The following is a 7,724-nucleotide window of genomic DNA, read 5'->3' on the forward strand; positions in this document are numbered from 1 at the left end:
CATTTTTCACATGACGACACTATATTGCGAAAAGTACTGCTGTAGGAATAACCTGCTGTAGATAATTGCTCTAATCTGCTTGCACAGTGACACTCGTGCTTGCGCTAGATTCCAATATAAAAAGCTATTGCTGTAAAGCCAATGTAATTGCATTTTTAACAAGGTTATGGATAGAGAAAATATTTTGTAATTACCATATTTTCGTTTATTAGGAGCTCCCTGCAATTATTTATAAGTACATAAAACTCTATTTGTGGGCCACTGTTATTCAGGGTTTGTGTCGTTTGCTCCGTTCCAGTCTCCAGTCACCTCCTGTGTTATTTTGGGTCACAGAGCTTTAACAAGGAGGAACAGACAACATATCTGGAACAAGGTTTTGGCCACTGAGCCAGACATGAGATGGAAGTCAGGAGGAGAATTCGGGTTGGCCAATAAAACGGCAAATAGAGCAAAGCTAGACTGTAGTCGTGATGCATTAGAAAGCTATAAAATCTTTTACTGTCAACAACCGCGGTGGAGCCTGTTCAAAACACCCCGATTGATTTCCAAAATAGATTTTGTGGCCTGAATTTACAAATATTTTTTTGTTAATCCGCTCTGGCTCGACTTTGCTTTTAACCGCTTGCAGATGAAGCAGCTTCTTTTGTCAAGGAACTGTAAACATGTGGTCTGCTAATAAAGAGCGTAATGGGAGCCATCCTGTTTTAATTATATTCAGAGCAATGGATTTAAGGAATCCAGCTTGCCAAATCTGAGTTGATGTAATCCATATTTGTTTTGACACTGGGATATATTATTAGCAAAGTTCTTTTTTTAAAAACCATCGCGTATAACGATGAAAATGTAATTGGTGCTGATGATGACAGACTGCATGATGGATGGACATGAACTCATCGACGTTCCTCTCCAGTGTGTCACTGGTGGCTATAAATCTGTTGTATTTTCAGTTTTTAAAACCAACTGCAGATAAAAAAAAAGGACAATTAAATCCCCGGCATTTGGCTGTCAGCTTTAATTTTTCTGATATTAAAGTATGATGCGGTCATTTGTGGTGTAATTGCACCCACGCCCAATCCAACAACAGACAGCGGAACATGAATTCCACGAATCTTTGCTCAAACACTTTCTATGCCAAAAGCAGGACGGAAGAAGGCTCCAAACAGTTCCACATTAAATTAGCAAAATCAACAACAAACAAAAAAAAAACGTTACACGTCTCTCTATGGCAGACAGGTATTTTAGATTTTCAACTGATTGATTTTATTCTAGATAGGACTGTAAAACCATAAACCTACTAAACCCAGTAATAAAACTGAAGACAAATGAACACACACTATCATAATTCATAAGCTCCCATTCCTGTGCACACTCTTACAATAATGATCTGCCTAAATGATTCCTACATAACAAAAAGTAATAAAATCCCAACAATTCCACAACTTTTGAAGTAATAGCTTCATTTTAAGCAGCTATTTTTACTAACTTCCTGCAGCGGCAGCTGTACTGGGGAAGCTTGCGACCACTTCCTGTGCAAAACCTGCAAACTGGTTGGGATTAAAATGATAACACATAGATCATCCTCTACGAAAGAAGATTTGACTAATTTATGTTGGAATGAAAATGTTTTCATGACAAGTTAGCTTCCACACGGTGTAAACGCCCCATCATGAGTTCACAAGCGTAAACTGGCTTAGTAGCGATTCGCTGAACGGTGAAATAATTACAAGCTATTGATGGCTGGAACACAGACTTCTTCATCACAGCTGCCACCTTTCAACTAGAACTTATTTATTAGAGTGGGGTGGAGGATAGGAATCCGACAAGTCAGGCTCCCTGTGAACTGCCAAGTTTTCCTCCTTTAATGACACTTTTGGATTCCTGAGCTGTAAACAAAAGCAAGTGAAAAAAACGAAAAAAAAAAAAACAACAGCAAACCTTGCTGCCAGAACACGACTCCACAGCATCAACATTCCTCTGGAAACATACGAGGTTCGTAAGAGGAGCCGAGGGGAGAAGGATGGGTGTCGGTGTCAGAGAGTGCAGCAAGTATTTATGGATATTTGGCATGAGCAGAGTTGACTCTTCAGATTTTGTGTGTATTTAATCTCTTGCATATTTTACTTGCTTTGTATTGCAAAAGTTCTGAGAATTAATTTTTTGTTGTTGTTGTTGTTACCAGGACCCGGTGAAAACATTTTACAGAAGGGAGGGTTCTCTGCTTTCAGTGTAATCAAGGCCCCAAACCTCAAACCCCTCAGCTGGGACTGTAATTACAGGACCTTTGTGTGGGTCCTGCCCTTATACCTTAACCTGAGCCAGAAATAGGACTGCAAAGAGCTACGTAACAGAACAGTCAGCCTCCGCATGCCGACTGCATTAGAAAACTATTTGTTGCAAAAATGGTGTCATGCATCACAAAGGAAAGAGGCATATTCTCCGTGGATCGAGTCATGCTAAGAATCACACCATGAAACCTCAAGAGAGCAATAAAAACACCGGGGCAAACGCACCAATCGTTAAAAAACCAAATCCTAGAAACCGCGAGATGTAATCAGTCAGTGTGGAGGTAATGCATCAATAATTGGTTCAAGCTGAGGAGAAAGTAAAGAGGAGGGACTGGAAATATTACAAATATCTTTATATGTGTGCTATTACAGTGATTCAGAGGTTGAAATTCACTGTTTCCACAAAGATTCAGTTTATAACGGCGTCTTCCATGAAAAAAACAAACTATTTCAAATTGCATGAGATGGGAAGTTTTCTTGACATTTTGAAAGCTTCGTGTTTGAGCAAAACTTTTGTTTTTAGCTGTTGATGCAATTTAAAATTGCTTTTTTTTTAAAGTTCCTTTGACGTTGGGGACATTCATACTTGATTTAGACTTGTGTCCTAAAAATGGACTTGGACTCCTGGTCTTATTCTTGAGTCTTATTGTTCATTGTGTCATTTCTAATGAACTTCTTAGCTATTTAGAAGTGAGAATAAATCGTTTCCCAATATAATAAATAAAACATGACACTTGTCTCATGGTTTGCTGCAACAATTGCCCCCAATGCCCCTCTGGGTTTCCAACCCCGTCTTCCTGTGATAAACTACCTCAAAGACACAACAAAGTCCAGCTGTCCTCTGAAGTGTTTCTTCTGCACGAGTGAAGGAACTTCCTCAAGGTTGGAGAAAACCCCCCCCAAAAAACAGGAATGCTTCGGGAATCCAGAGTTTAGTTTATATTTGGCAGCATCTTACCCGGATTCTTCTCCTCCCTTTGAGGCTGTGACCCGAAATCTATTAAACGGGGCTTAGAGGTATCCAGAATCATCAGTTTTTTTTCATCTTTGTTTTTCTGGATGAAATTCAGCAGCGGCTGTTTCTGCTGGAGAGGATACCACCGAAACAAAGAAATATGTCTGTGGACTACAGATTGCCTTAAAACAGATGAGGTTTCAGCAGTAGAATAGCACTGTTTATGATTAGCTGGTCGTAAAGTTATACTTTTCCACTTAAATAGATGATACAGAAAGACAACTGGTCAATCCTTCGATTCCAGCTTAACATTTTGTAATCATGGCCTTCAATAAGTGGCAAAAATCTCTTATGAAGTGTGTGCATGTCGCTGCTTTTGAACGTTTAATTGGCTGAAAAACTATTTAGCGACTTGTGGCAGCACGCAGCCGCTCCGACAGAGAAACTTAAGAGGACTAGAAGCAGAAATGAAGAGATGTAAGAAAATCCGTCGAGTTGTGTGAATGAACGCCTGACCTAAAACCGCAAAGGCAAACTCTGCCCTGCCTCTCGCATTGCCTGAACCCGAAACGTGAGACACGGAGACATGAAGCCAGACGATGGCAGGAGGCGGTTGATGCACGCCACCACAAAAATGCTCCTTAATTGGCTGCAAAGCTGAAAAAGCATTAAGGAGCGCTGCAGGTGGGGAATAATGTCACATGATGAAGAATATGAGGCCAAGAGAAACACTGAAAAGAAATACTGCTTTAATTATAAGTAAATAAATAGCTAGAGATAAGACTGATCCAGAGCGACACGTCCTCTGAAGTTTGAATACTTTCTTGACAAACAGAAGGTTTGCAAACCTTTGATAAGCTTTTATTTTACAGTCGACAAGTCTAGTTGTGACCCGAATCGCCATGTTTTCCTCTGGGAGGATGTGCGACAGGAAACAGTAACTGGTGTGAATTTCTGGCAGGTCTGGGCAGACACTTCCTGTACCAACCTCTGCCAGCATGCAGTGGAGTCCAGACATCATGAGAAAATGCCGTCCGTTGAGAGATGACGACAATGAAACATCCGTGTAGTAGATCAAACCTTTGATTCCATTTTTTTTCCAAGTTACATGCACAAAGAAAGAGCGTATCCATATTTATTACTTTCATAACTTAGGAAAACATTGTAAGCTTCTAACATGCTAATTCACAAATTCATTCATGAAGGCACATCTAAAGCAGTATTTTGAGGCAACAACTCAAACACACTTGTTCCTTTCTAAAATCTGACAAAATATTGGAGAAAAAAATCTGTGGACTTCTACATGTCTGGTTCAGGCATCAGGTACAGTTTCCTGACACATGAAGGTCCTTTCAAATGAACATGAGACTAACGTATGACTATTATACAGTTCCAAAGAGAGACGAACATGGTTTGGTGGAAACATGTGACTCAAATGCGGAACAAAGAAAAAGATAGATAAAAATGTCATTATCCAGAGTAAAAGAGTCAGTCACGCCAAAAGAAAAACAACGTAGATGGATCTAAGCTCTGATGGTGAGAAAAAAAGAGGGTCGTCTTTCATAAAAAAAATTAAATGTTTGCTGGAAGTTTGTACAAAAAGTCGAGTCAGGCACCACTGAAGGTTGTTTCCAAACGATTTGTTCTGCTTGACATTTCTCGAGCGACGACAGAAGAGCAGATCTGAAACATCAGGCGACCAAGATGAAAGCAGCTCGACTTCGAAGCAGAGGAGAAAGAGATTAAGAATCATGGGGGAAAACACGATGTTGAAGGAGGGGAGCTGGAGCCGGGGAGGAAGATGAGAGGTTCCCTGAGAAAGCACAGCTGACGGTGCAAACCTCCAGCACGTTCATGACAGGCCAGACCACATCAACCCGTTGACTTTATTTTTTAGCTGCCGGGAGTTCAGGCCCACACACACGCTCCTGACCCACTGCACTGTAATGTGCTTCCTCGGTGTGTGAATCCCTGATTCAAAGGCGTATAACAACATATTCTATGGCTATGTTCTTTGGCTTTTGATCTGGCTTCTTTTACACTGAAGTCAAGCAGAATGGGCTCAAGCGAAGTGGTGAATAAGCATCCCCAGAGGCTTGCTGCTACAAATTAAACTTGGCATCTTGCTCTAAACAGGAAATTTTGCTAATATTTTGGTTAGTAGGGTTTAATAAACTCAATTCTTTGTCCAAAACTAGTTCAAAAGTGAAGGTTTCTTTGGATTTTAGAGTCTTTCGAGAAAAGATCACACAGCTTCAAAACCAGCTACATCCCTACACATATTCTCTCTTTGAAAAGTTATACATTTTCACGCTGAAACATAAATGCTAACCGAGCACTATTTCTCCTGGAGAAAGTGGGAGTGATTTATTCACGTGATGCTCCAAGATTTACATTGAGGTATGTCGGAGCAGGAATGTAGGAATGCATGCAACACCCCTGATTTAGAGGGTTTTGTATACGGTGCGGTATAAATATGGAGCATATTTTGAGATTTCATTATATTCTCATCAACTCCATAAAATACATTATAGACCACAAATCTGAAATAAACTTCCAGGAAACTCCAAAACTGCTGAAACAAAGAGTTCCTTTAAATCAAAGCTAGGAAACCATTTTCTACTGCGCTGCCTTTGAACAGATTCAAAACAGCTGGAAGAGGTCAGAGGCAAAAGTTTGTCTATTTAATGGTTGCTAAAACAAATAAAACCAGAATGCTGACTCTACGTTATCAGACTAACTCATCGATGTTAGCAACTTAGAAGAAAAGCTCGACATTTTATGAGAAGTGAAGGAGTTTTAATGTTTTTGTAGATTTAGAGGAACATTGTGCACCTAGTTATGTTTTTGATATTACAGCTACATTTTTTTTTTGACGTGTGCAGATCCACAGTGTTCTCAATCACTAGACGGGGGGTGAGAACTTTGAAGTTCCCGTCATGCAAAGATTTCCATTGGGAAACCTTCACGTGTTCATCAGTCCTCTTGTCAAGTGACAAAGCTGGTTAGCGGGATTTGTTTTAAGTCTGCACCACCTACTGTTGTTTCTGTGGCCATGGAAGTTTTTCGTGTGAAATGAGGACTGCGTGTTTAAACTTTGACCTCGGCCTGTCTTTGGGTGTAGATCTCAGCAGATTACTGGACTGGAAGCCGATGGAAAAAAGGACGGAGTGGCTGGTTTACTGAAAAACAGACGCACTTGATTAACTGACAAAGATAGGAAACGAGCTGTGCAGAACGTTTGCCCCAGCTTGAAGGAAATGTATTTGCGGTTTTAAGTTTACACACAGCAACTTTAATGTGTCTCTTTCAATGCTTCGGTCTCCGGTTGACCCGAAGAAAAATGTAAAATAGTTTATAATTAGAGTCGCTCAAATATCCAAGGTTTTCTCTGTTGTATATCAACTTCTTTTCCTCACTGCCACTTTCTCGTGAACAATGTCAACACATGTTCATGTACTCAACTCACTCAGACGTTTCTGATACTGTGCCGGCTCTCACAGGAAGAACCATGACAGAAAACCACAGGGGAACAGCCAATGAGCCCTGCCCTGGAAGAGCTGCCCCTCCCAGGGTGGCAGACCTATTGAAGCCTGGGTGGAGGTCCAGTGGGTGATGGAGGGAGGAAGCGGAAAGCTTGGAAGGGAGGGTCCTCAGCTGCTGAAGGGTCCTCTTAGGAGCAAACGGCGATATCCTTCAGGCGTCTCGCATGGAAACGAGCAAACTGTATGCATCACTCGTCACCCTTGGCGACAGGAGCGGCTTCCTCTTTCAAATACTCGTGCACCGAGCCAATATCAACACACCCACATTGTGTTTAATCTGTGTTAAGATGCAGCTTAGTGCAGTAATATCTTATGTGAAATTACTGCCTCAAGTCCCAGATTCAGAAATCCTAAGATTACCTTTTTTACTTGAAATGAACACAGATCCTGAGCTGACTACATTGTTTCTAGTGTCTTATATATCGCATAGTTTTCAAACCCCTTGTACTTTAGGTTTTGTCACACTACAACCAAAAACATTAACATATCTAATTGGGACTAGATGTGATGCACAAGCACAAGGAAACAGATAGTTGTGAAGTGGAAGTAAAATAAATCATTTACTTTTTCTCCCCCAAATAAAAAGTGTAGCTATGTTTGTATTCAACTCCTTAAATCAGTAGAACCGCCTTTCTCTGCAATTAGAGCTCCGAGTATTTTGGGATAGGTCTCTTCTTTTCCACCTTTGTACACTTAAACACTGAAATTTGTAACCTTTTTGGTGCAAAATAGCTCAAGTTCAACCCAGCTAAATGGGAAACATCTCAAACTTACATTAGATTCTGAATTGACTCTTGGCAGGAACTTCAACTAGGCCCTTCAACCACAAGAATACACTTTGTGATGGTGGCCTCTAACAGATTTAGCTCCATCCATCTTCCTTCAATGCCCTTGCATAAGAAAAGCATTCCCCTCATCATGATGTGGCCACCACCATGT

Source organism: Poecilia reticulata, chromosome 2 (assembly GCF_904066995.2).
Source record: "Poecilia reticulata chromosome 2, P_reticulata-male-v2, whole genome shotgun sequence".
Classification (NCBI taxonomy): domain Eukaryota; kingdom Metazoa; phylum Chordata; class Actinopteri; order Cyprinodontiformes; family Poeciliidae; genus Poecilia; species Poecilia reticulata.